This window comes from Hippopotamus amphibius, chromosome 3 (genome assembly GCF_030028045.1).
Source record: "Hippopotamus amphibius kiboko isolate mHipAmp2 chromosome 3, mHipAmp2.hap2, whole genome shotgun sequence".
NCBI classification, from domain to species: Eukaryota; Metazoa; Chordata; class Mammalia; order Artiodactyla; family Hippopotamidae; genus Hippopotamus; species Hippopotamus amphibius.
This window is the reverse complement of record NC_080188.1, coordinates 124,009,451-124,021,807: the sequence shown is the minus strand read 5'-3', so window position 1 is coordinate 124,021,807 and position 12,357 is coordinate 124,009,451. Positions and strand designations below refer to the sequence as shown.

General features: G+C 38.6%; 1 pseudogene; it reads right to left on the bottom strand.

The window, feature by feature from the left end:
- Positions 1-7,212: 7,212 nt before the first annotated feature.
- LOC130848781 (organic anion transporter 7-like) lies at positions 7,213-8,748 on the bottom strand (annotated as a pseudogene).
- Between the last annotated feature and the right edge of the window lie 3,609 nt (positions 8,749-12,357).

The following is a 12,357-nucleotide window of genomic DNA, read 5'->3' as shown; positions in this document are numbered from 1 at the left end:
CCCCTTTTATGACTGTTAGCATTTGCCTTATGTATTGAAGTGCTCCTATGTTGGATGCATAGATATTTACCATTGTGATATGTTCTTCCTGGATGGATCCCTTGATGATTATGTCATGTCCTTCCTTACTCTTGTAATAGTCTTTACTTTAAGGTCTAATTTGTCTGATATCAGTATTGCTATTTCACCTTTCTTTTGACTTCCATTTGCATGGCATATCTTTTTCCTTCCCTTTACTTTCAGTCTATATGTGTACCTTGGTCTGAAGTGGGTTTCTTGTAGGCACCATATATAAGGCTCTTGTTTCTGGATCCATTCAGCCAGTCTGTGACTTTTGTTTGGAGCATTTAATCCATTTACATTTCAGGTGATTATTGACATATGTGTTCCTATTACCATTTTCTTAATTGTTTTGGCTGTGTTTTTGTAGGTCTTTTCCTTCTCTTGTGTTTCCTACTTAGAGAAGTTCCTTAAGCAATTGTTGTAAGGCTGGTTGGGTGGTGCTGAATTCTCTTAACTTTTGCTTGTCTGTAAAGCTTTTGATTTCTCCATCAAATCTGAGTGAGATTCTTGCTGGGTAGAGTATTCTTGGCTGTAGGTTTTTCCCTTTCAGGACTGTCAGCATAACCTGCCATTCCTTTCTGGCCTTCAGAATTTCTGCAGAAAGATCAGCTGTTATCCTTATGGATTTTCCCTTATATGTTATTTGCTGCTTTTCCTTCACTGCTTTTCATATTTTTCCTTTGTGTTTAATTTTTGTTAGTTTGATTAATATATGGCTTGTGTATTTCTCTTTGGGTTTATTCAGTATGGGACTCTCTGTGCTTCTTGGACTTGATTATTTCCTTTCCCATGTTGGGGCAGCTTTCCACTATAGCATCTTGAAATATATTCTCAGACCCCTTTCTTTTTTTCTTCTTCTTCTGGGATGCCTATGATTCGAATGATGGTGCACTTAATGTTGTCCCTGAGGTCTCTGAGACTGTCTCCCATTCTTTTTATTCTTTTTTCTCTTTCCTGCTTTGTGGCAGTTATTTCTACCATTCTATCTTCCAACTCACTTATTCATTCTTCTTCCTCAGCTATTCTGCTATTTATAGCATCCAGTCTTTTTAATTTCGGTGATTTTCTTGTCCATTACTGCTTGTTTGCTCTTTCGTTCATCTGAGTCCTTATTAACTGTTTCTTGTATTTTCTCTATTTTGTTGTCAAGATTTTGGATCATCTTTACTCTCATTACTCTGAATTCTTTTTCAGGCAATTTTCCTATTTCCTCTTCATTTATTTGGTCTTGTGCGGTTTTTTTTTTTTCTGCTCCTTTGCCTGCATGGTGTTTCTTTGTTTTCTCATTTTGTCTAATTTATAGCATTTGCAGTCTCCTTTCCCTATGGCTTCTAGTAGTAATTCTTCTTGTTTCTGCCCTCTGCTTCCTGTGGTGGGGTTTGTCCACTGTCCTGAGTAGGCTTCCTGGTGGGGCGTGGTGTCTGGTGTCCTTTTTCTAGTGTGTGGCTCTGTATCTTTTATCTCTGATGAGCAGGGCCATGTCAGGTGGTATGTTTTAGGGCATCTGTGAGGTTAATATGGCTTTAGGTAGTCTGTGTGCTGATGGGTGCATTTATGTTCCTATCTTGTTTGCAGTTTGGTGTGAGGTGTCCAGCACTGGCCATTGCAGAGTGTTGGCCAAAGCCAGATCTTAGACTCTAATACAGGGCTCCGTAAGAGTTCTCTGCAGTTAATCTTCCCTGTGTCTGAGGACTCCCTAGTAGTCTAGCATCCTGGATTCAGTGTTCCCTTCCCAGAGCCTCCAACTTCACTTCTGATGGAGTAGTCCAGACCTCAGTGGTTGCTTTTCCTGGCAATAAATGGGTTTAAAGAAGACTGTCCAAGCCCCAGGCTAATTGCAGAGTGTTGAGTCAAACAAATACTAAATCAAGGAAACACATACATATATAAGACACACAAATACCAAATCCAATAGAACATAAGGCACTAGAAAGACCTGACAGAAGAACCCCAGGATGCAATCAGACAATCAAAGAGAACACCAACAGAAATTCAAAACCAGAAAAAAAGATAAAACAAACAAACAAAAACAACAAAGCACCACACATACACAAAAAAAATCCAGGGAAATTTTGAAAGCTAGGATCAAATATAACAAAGAGCAAGTGTGCCACCAGACAGACTGAATATTCACAAAATGAAATCCAACAATTATACTTAGAAATAAGATAAAAGCAAAACCTAATAACAAAAACCAATGCAGTGTGTCATGAGGAGAATAAAGCAAGGAAACAGGGCAGACCTATAACATTGATTATAAGTATATTAAGGTAAAATAAATTAAAAATGCATAGAAGACAGGGCAACAGAAGAGTGTAGTGTGACTGAAAATATGAAAAGAAGAAGAAAAGAGAGAAAAAATGTATAAAAGAGAAGGAAAGAAGGTAGGAGAGATAAAGTTAGAACTACAATAAACTTAGAAATAGAAATATGTAAAAAGTCTAAAAGTAAAAATAGAAGAAAAATAGAATAAAACAATAAAAAATGTTATATGTGTAGATCCCTTAGGCCTAAGATAATAATTAATTAAAAACACACACACACACAAACACATATACAGGGAAATTTTTAAAGCTAGGATCAAATATAATAAAGAGCGACAGTGCAATAAGACACACTGAAGATTCCCCGAAGCAAAATCAGACAATTATAATCAGAACTAAGATAAAGGCCAAACCTAACATTAAAAACCAAACCAGTGTGTCATCTGGAGAATAAAGCAAGGAAACAGAGCCAAGCAACAATATTGATTATAAGTATATTAAGATAAAAGAAACTAAAAAAGGATAGAAGACAGGGCAACAGAAGAGCATAGTGTGACTGGAAATATGAAAAGGAAAAGAAAAAATAAAAATGTATAAAAGATAGAGATGAAAAGAAGGTAGGAAAGATACAGTCAGCACTACAAAAAACTTAGCTAAAAATAGAAATATATAAAAAGACTAAAAATAAAAATAGAATAAAAAATAAAATAAAAAATATGCTATAAAATGCGTAGATCCCTTAGGACTAAGATCGTAATTAATTTAAAAAAAAAGAGGCTAGAACTGACCCCAGAATGGACCAGATCAACAGAATTAATAATAATATTTCTGTTTCCTTGTGGTCTCAGCTTTAAGTGTCCTTCTACACCCCTTGGGCCTTTTGTGTTACTCTGCGACCAGCAGAGCTTCCTTTATTGTTTGTCTGTAAGCACCGGTGTATGGGGAAAAAGAGGATACAATAGTGGCTCCTTCCCCTGGGAATGAGTGAGCAGTGGCATTATGCCTGGGTCACAGCTGCTCAGGAGGCTTGGGTGGTGCCTGCTGCAGAGGGATCCCAGCAACTCAGGTGTAAACAGAATGTCTCCAGAGCTGTGCCACTCTGTGGACTTTTGGCTCTCGGCTGCAGGCACTCTAGGCCAGCCCCACCTGGGGGCCTTTGTTTTCCCTGACAGCATTACCCAGGCCCAGAGGGGTCCTTCCTCTGTCTGTCACAGGTGGTGAGAGAGAGGCTACACCCACAGCTCCTCCCCCTGCTTGTGAGTCAGCAGTATCAAGCCACCACTATGGCCACCAAGCTTTCTGTGGTAGGTATTTTCTGCTGTGGATTTCTTCCCTCCTGTCCTCTCAGTCTGTCTCCACACTGCCAACAATGTTTCTCACCCTGAACCAGTTCTCCAGTTCCCACATTCCAGCTCCCAGACCCCCTGTTTAGCTGTGAACCTACATCTCAGTCCGGACACACTGAGCCATTGTGTGGACCCTCCGTGTGTTTCTCACTCTTTCCTGTCTGCCCCAGATCAGCTGCTTCAACCTCTTTGAACAGTCCCAAATGCCTCCCTTCTGACTCAGGGAAATTCCCCATTGGAGAAGGGATTTCCCCATCAGATAAGGGATGTTTCCCAGAATTCAGCAATCTTCCCTCTGTTTCAGATCCCCCCACCCCCAGGGTGTGGGATCCATCCCTTTCCTTTCTTCTCCTCCTCTTTCTCCTGTCTCCCCACACCCCCCATCCTACCCAGTTATGTCTGGATCTTTGCAGTCCTTTCTGGTGTCTGAGGACTTCTGCTGGTGTTCAGCTGGTTCTCTGTGGGAATTATTGCACCTTTTGATTTATTCCTGATGCATCTGTGGAGAGGGATGCATTCCATGTCCTTCTATTTCACTGCCATCTTTCTTTTCCTCCAATTTTGTTATTTTTATTTATGTACTCTTTAGGCCTTCACTTATCTTTTCTTGAAATGCAATTCTTGAAAACTGAAGTGTAGTTGAATTATAATATTTCAGGTGTACAGAAAAGTGATATAGCTATGCATACACACACACACACACACACACACACACACACATATTCTGTTGTAGTCTTGTTAGTTCACTTCCTTCTAATAAATTTGGGCTTGGTTTATTCTCTTCTTTTTATGTCATTGAGGTATAGAGTTAGATTGTTTATTTAAGATCTTTGTTTCTTTCTAACATAGACATTTGTTACTATAAACTTCCCTTTTAAATTATGGTATGTTGTGATTTTGTTTTTGTTTGTCTCAGATATTTTTAAAACTTTTAATTTCCATTCGGATGCAATGTTTGTTCAAGAGTGTGATTACTGTCTACATATTTGTTATAAAAATATATATGCTCAATCAATTAGGAATAGAAGGAACATATTTCAACATAATAAAGGTGATATACAAGTCTTCAGATAACATCCTACAGGTAGTGACACTTTGAAAGATTTCTCTATATTCCAGGGGGAAAAAAGGGTCTCCACTCACACCACTCCTATTAACATAATCCTGGAGTTCCTAGTCAGAGCTATCCAGGAAGAAGAAGAAGAAAAATTCATCCACACTGGAAAGGAGGAATTATATTCTCTTTGGTTATGGATGATATGAACTTTTAAGTAGAAAATGCTGAAGACTTAACCAAAAAAAAATTGCTAGAACTAATATAAAAATTCAGTAACTTTGGGACTTCCATGGTGGCACACTGGTTAAGAATCTGACTGCCAATGCAGGGGACATGGGTTTGATCCGTGGTCCGGGAAGATCTCACATGCCATGGAGCAACTAAGCCTGTGCACCACAACTACTGAGCCTATGCTCTAGAGACCATGAGCCAAAACTGTTGAGCCTGCATGCCACAACTACTGAAGCCTACACACCTAGAGCCTGTGCTCCACAACAAGAGTAGCCACCACAATGAGAAGACTGCACATCACAATGAAGAGTAGCCCCTGCCTGCTGCAACTAGAGAAAGTTCATGCAGCAATGAAGACCCAATGCAGCCAATAAACAAATAAATAAATAAATTTATTTAAAAAATCAGTAACTTTCTGGGATACAAAATCAACATATAGAAGTGAATTGCATTCTACACACCAACAATGAAATATCTGAAAAAGGTCATAAAAGAAACAGTCCCTTTCACTACATTATCAAAAACAATATAGTAATTAAAGAGATAGAAGATATGAACACTGAAAACAATAAGACTTTGATGAAAGAACTTGAGGAAGACACAAATAAACAGAAAAAAACCCATGTCTGTGGATCTGAAAAATTAATATTTTTTAAATGTCCATACCACCCAAAACCATCTATAGATTCAGTGCAATCTCTTTCAAAATTCTAATGACAATTTTCACAGAAATAGGAAAAACTATCCTAAAATTTATGTGAAATCACCAATGACCCCAAATAGCCAAAAGAATCCTAACATAGAAGGTCCAAACTAGAAGCATCACACTTTCGATTTCAAACCATGCTACAAAGATAAAGTAATAAAAACAGTATGGTACTGGCACAAAAATAGACCCATAAAGGCAATAGAAAAGAATCATGATCCCAGAAATTAAATCTTCAGATACCGTATATGGTAAGGAAGACAATAACAGTCTCTTAGATAATGATGTTATGAAATCTGGATAATCACATGCAGAAGAATGAAATTTGACTCCTATATAGAAAATCAAAAAAACTCACTCAAAAAAGATTAGACTTGCACATTACCCCAAACAGTAAACCTCCTGGAAAAAAAACATATGTACAAAGCCCCTTGACATTGGTCTTGACAATGGTGTTTGGATATATTAGCCATCTGAACTGGCATAAGGATATATCTTGCTGTTTTCGTTTGTATTTCCCTGGTCATTAGTGATGTTATGCATCTTTTCATATACCTACTCTCTATTTTTATGTCTTCTTTGGAGAAATAACCTTTGAGTTCCTTTGCCAGGTTATTTGGGGTTTTTGCTACTGACTGTATTATTTCCTTGTATATTTTGGATAGTAACTCTATCAGCTATATGGCTTACAAATATTTTCTCTCATTCTTCAGGTTTCCTTTTCATTTTGTTGATCATTTCCTTTGCTATGTGAAAGTTTTAGGTTTGACATGTTTTGTTTGTTTTGTTTTGTTTTCATGACAGTGTTCAGAAGATTTTCCCTCTTTTTAGTTTAGCTTAGATATAAGGCTCCCTCTTCTTTCCCTTATTTTCCACTGTCATCACTTGTCATAACCCACTTCTACACACAGCCACACACATCTATCATCCTATGCCCATCTAAAGAGATCAATCAGCATTTTATTGTGAATCATCCTAAAAGACTCAGTCAAAAGACCAGAGAGTATCAGCACTCTGACACTGAAATCTTTTATGAATTGTATTGAGGTGATATATTCAGAGCGCAGAGTTTTCAGCTGTAAGATTAAATGATGTTAGGCTTACAGATGACAAAGGATAATTTAAGCCTCCCATTTCCTCTATAGGAGATTTTTGTGTATGGCTGTCATGGTTGTCCTCTTACTTTTGAGTGATCACTAGCAGGCACAGAATTACCCAAGCTTCTCACACCACAGATTATAACACTAGATGTCTATAGGTTAATTACCTTACATGATTGCAAGGATTACCTCTAATAAGGCTTTTTTACTTACAAAATCAAATGTCCAGATTATAGAAAAATATGTCTTAATTCAAATTTAGTACAAAATAGCAAGACACCAGGTTTTATAGAAATGAATACTAATTACAGTGAGGTAAACCACAACATAATGACCGATGTCGGAACCCACAAACATTTAACTCACTGAATCTGTGACGGACTCAACACAGAAACCATGGCAAAGGACTGCCTTGCTGTTTCCTCAAAAAGGCTGAACTCCTGTCTCAAAGTACCTTCCTTTTACTTCCCGTTGGTAACCCCTTCTCATCTTTATAAATGAGGTTAATCCAACTTGCCTCTAAGTGCTGATCTGAAATGCACCCAGATCTTAAGGAGAGGTCATTTCTGTGTCCAGTACAGAGAGTTCTGTGACAACAAAGTGTGATTCATCACAATGAGTCTAATTCTGCATTTCCGTCTATATTGCCTGGGAACCAAGGCCACCCACAACAGTATAAATTGTATATTGGAACTCAATAAAGACTTCTTTATGAAACAATTAGTCATAAACTGTGAAGACACCACAGGGAAAGGGTATCAGTGATGTGGAGACACTCACCTGTCTGACAGATGGCTATATATGAGGCCCCAACCAGCATTCCAGCCATGAACAGGGATTGAACCAATGGTTTCTGTGACTGATAATCACATACGAGGTCCCACTGGAAGAGAAGGAAACCAGCACAGAGGAGCTTCACAGCATCTTATAGTTCCTCAGTGTTCACACACTCGAAAACCCCTCAGGAACTGTATGCTTTCTGGATTCCTTTACTACATTTACTGATATATATCATCCATGTTTCAGCTTAAGCGTATATTTTTAGAACTCCTCAAGTAACTCTCCTTGGTTACCTCAGTGCTAGTCTTTATATTCACTTAACACTGGATACCTCAGTGGTCCTCAGTATTTGCCACACATTGAAAACACTGAAGTGTTTTTCAACTCTGATTTCCAGATTTCATGCCTAGAGTGAAGTGCACTCTGATTTGTTTCTCTGACAAGTAGCCAAGACATGGAATTTTTTTAATTAAGAAATATTTGCAATTTATAGATAAGCTGAGAGCAAACGACCAAGAAAAAATTTCCAAAATTTGCGTCAAGTACTAACTCACCTAACCATCAATTGTCACATAAAATTTATAGCTTTGTGATAGGAAAATTCATGACTAGCTTGTCGATTTTATTGTTATCAATTGTAATGTAAGTGCTTGGCAATTAAAAAGATAAGCAATCACTTTTCCTAAAAAATGAAAGAGCACTGTCTACACTACTCAGTAAATTAAGAGTTGAACCATGTTCATTATATGCTATTATAAACACCAGAACCATGCACTCACAAGAAGTAATGGGGCCTTTACCTCAGTCATGATGGTGGAGGAGAAGGAGCTTCGGTCATATACCCAGACATCCACACATGGCTCTGTGTCCAGGCCAGTCATATTGGGGAAAGTCCTGTTCAGGTGAAGGAGATGCCACTGGGGGAGGAGGAAGTGATGACATTTCTCTGGTTTCAAGTTCGAATCCAACGGGATGGAGATTCTCAGGAGGACATCAGGGCTGAGAGTCCCAGTGTCATTATCAAAGAAAGTGTCATTTGAAAGATGGGGACCCAGCAACGATGACCAGGAATGGCTGCAGTGAAATTCTCCAACAGTGTATGGTACATTACTATCATGAAAGAGGGAAGAATTAAAACCATCTGTAGGATCTGTAATTTCCCCAGGCCACCAACTTCATCCAGGAGCTCCTCAAAGGCCATTGTGAACAGGTGATCCTCAAGAAGACCAGAATGACTTTAGCAATAACTTCAAAGGGAGAAAAATGTGTCCTTTCATTAATTCACATTGTCTGCCTGATATCACACCAGTTTCTCATCAATGTGTCCTATCACCTCACTACTGCACAGAGCAGTGGAAACAGTTTCACCAGTCCTTTTGGAATCAGGAGGGATTTCTTTTTTAGTAACTCACAAAGAAAATTATTTACCAAAGATACTTGTATCTGATGACCATTAAGTTGTTTAAAGGTTTACTCTCTGAATGTGCTTCTCCTCAGTGATTTTGTAAAGGCAATATTGGACTTTGGCATATACATAGTCACTAAACAAAATAAAGTAAGCCTACTATAGGGTCTTCAGTCATTTCCAGAAAATGGAATTTGAGACACACAGAAGTGAACTACTTTATTATTTTCCTGTGGAAAGGACAGAATGCAAGTGTTTTTATTGTTTATACTGAATTTAGATTAAAATAATTAACAAAATACAACCCTTTGGTTTTACTAAAGCAAAGTGCAATGTGGTACAATAACTACCTTTGGTAACTGACATTCTGCATCAGTTTCAATCACACAAGGACGTGACAATAGTTTTAAATTCCTTCAAATAAAGATACAGGAGAAAGACAGTGGTAAGCTCACATAAGGGTGTATTTCCTAAGGTTTACTTATTCATTTACAGAATATATTAAGGATCTTTTATCCACTAGCGTTCAGCATCCTGATGAACTGGTCATTTTATGATTATGAACTTGGCCTCTTTATCTCTAGTTATGCTCCTTGAATTCAAGAATGTATTTTTCTCATATTAATATAACCATTTCCAGTTTTTAAAATGTAATTTATGTGCTATAACATTCTAGTCATTGATAATTTTAATTGAAATATTTATTGATATTACTGTAGATTCACATGCAGTAGCAAGAAATATATAACATGAAGCAGTGTGCACTTCAACCAGTTTCCCCTAATAGTAATATTTGCAAAATTATAGCACGGTATTACTACTAATTCATTGACAGTATACAATCTACTGATCTTGTTCATGTTTCCCCAGTCAGTTTTACTTGTACCTGTGTTTGTTTATGGGTGTGTACTTTGTGCCATATAGTTTTATCACCTGGGTAACTTCCTGTGCCCACCACAGTCAAGATATCAAAGAGGTCCCTCTCCACAGACATTCCTTTTGTTGTACTGTTATAAATATACAACATCCCCCATTGCTCCTATCACTCCCTTTTCAATCTTTGGCAACTACTAATCTGTTTTCCATTTTTTAACTTCTGTCACTTAAAAATTGTTGTATAGAGGGGAGGGATCTAGATGGCAAGGTAGGAGGACATGGAATTCACTTATCCCCCTAAAAAAATCAAAAATACATCTACATGTGGAACAATTTTCACACAATACTAAGTAGAAACTGTCAGAAAAACTCCTATACAACCAAAACTGAAAGAAAGATTTCCCTGTTACTGGGGGGAAAGTCAAAAGTTCACAAACCCCACCCTTGAAAGGGATCTGAGAATAAGAGAAGGTTTTCAGCTGAGGACTCCTACCCTGGGGAGTTATCAGGCAGAGCCACCATCTGGGAATTCCAGTTCTTGGTCCTGTGTGGAAGATCCAAGCACCCTTATTTGCTGGGAGAACCATTGGGACAGATATACTGACACTACTTGCAAGGAGAGCACACCTGTTGGCTTGCCAACAATCAGGATGGAGTAAAATTGGCATTGGCAGCAACTTCCTTCTTGTACTTCCTAATCCAAATGGGGTGAACTCTGGCCCCACTCATTCCACACCAAAGCTTAGTTATGTCTTTGGGGGACAAAAGTCCTAGGAAAAAGTGCCAAGGCAACAGCCCATATATTTTTTTTGGAGGGGGCAGGGGGTGCACCACAGAGCATGACGGATCTTAATTCCCAACCAGGGATTGAACCCATGCTCCATGCAGTGGAATTGTGGATTTTTAACCACTCTACCACTAGGAAAGTCCTAAGCAGCCCATACATATGATGGCAGTGCAGCCATTTCAGTTCCTGCAACCACAATAACCTGACCCCAAGCCACAACCTAGTAAATGCCAGGCCTGCCTGAACAATCAACACCACAGCCTTGCAGTAGATCTAGGGTAAACACATCAGGGAAAAGTATGCAAAGTTGGGACACATTTGAGCAGAGCTGCAAACACTTACACAGGCAATGCTTTCATTATCTGTGACCACACAGGCCTTAACTACTTCCACACTCCCCTCAACTTAGGCAGGGCATGCACTTAAGGGTAATGAAACTTGATGGAACCTGACCCTCAGAACTTCTACTCCAAAAGTGACAACATGCCTGGAGAAGAAAGAAATTCCCACATCACACCTTGAATAGGCTTTAGATACTCCAAAACCAACCACACAGCATATTAAGGTGATAAGGATGAGTGCACCTGAGGAAAGACATGGTTGGCACTCATATCAAAACCAGTCCCTGCACCAAAGACATTGGACACTCAAAGTTTCCATGGGGATGCTCCAACCTATAAACATCTCTTCAAAACCCCCATAGGTTGCTGTTTTTCCTAACTTCATAGAGTAAAGAAAGTTAAGTAAATGAAAAAGCAGAGAAACCACTCTTGTCTAAAAGAACAAGAGAAATCACCTGGAAGAGTAAATAATGAAGGAGACCCCTCCAGTCGACAAGAACCTGAGTTCAAAAAGGAGGTAATAAAAATGCTGAAGGAGTTAAGAAGGATTATTGATAGAAATACAGATCACTGTGGCAAGGAACTAGAAACTATAAAGATGAACACAACAACAAAAACCCAGATAATTCAAATATGATATAAAAAGCAATGACTAGATGACTAAATGACACGGGAGAATGGATAAGTAATCAGGCGAATAAATAAATGAAACTCACTCAATCAGAAAAGCAGACAGAAATGACAGCAACAGACGTTTATTATGGTCCAAGTATTGGGTATGTTCAAATTGAAAGAGATTTTTCAATTTGCGTGATAATACAATCAGAATGCAGTTGTTATGTTCAAATAAGTTACAAGAACCAGTGGTGTTGCCGATAACATGTCAGGAAATTTTAACAACCCCATGCTTTTTATTTTTTAACTATTATTGGATTTAGTATCAAGATTGCATAGGAAGAAGTTCAAGATTGTGGAGTAGAAGCACATGCATTCACTCCCTCTTCCAAGAGTACTGGAATTACAACTAACTGCTGAACAATCATCGACAGAAAGACACTGGAACTTACCAAAAAAGACAACCCACATCCAAAGACAAAGGAGAATCCACAATGAGACAGTAGGAGGGACACAATCACAATAAAATCAAATCCCATAAGTGCTGAGTGGATGACTCACAAACTGGAAAACAGTTATACCACAGAAGTCCACCCACTGGAGTGAGGGTTCTGAGCCCAATGTCAGGCTTCCCAACCTGGGGGTCTGGCAATAGGAGGAGGAATCTCCAGACAATCAGACTTTGAAGTCCAGCTGGATTTGATTGCCAGACCGCCACAGGACTGGGGGAAACAGAGACTCCACTCATGGAGGGCACACACAAAGTAGTGTGCACACTAGGACCCA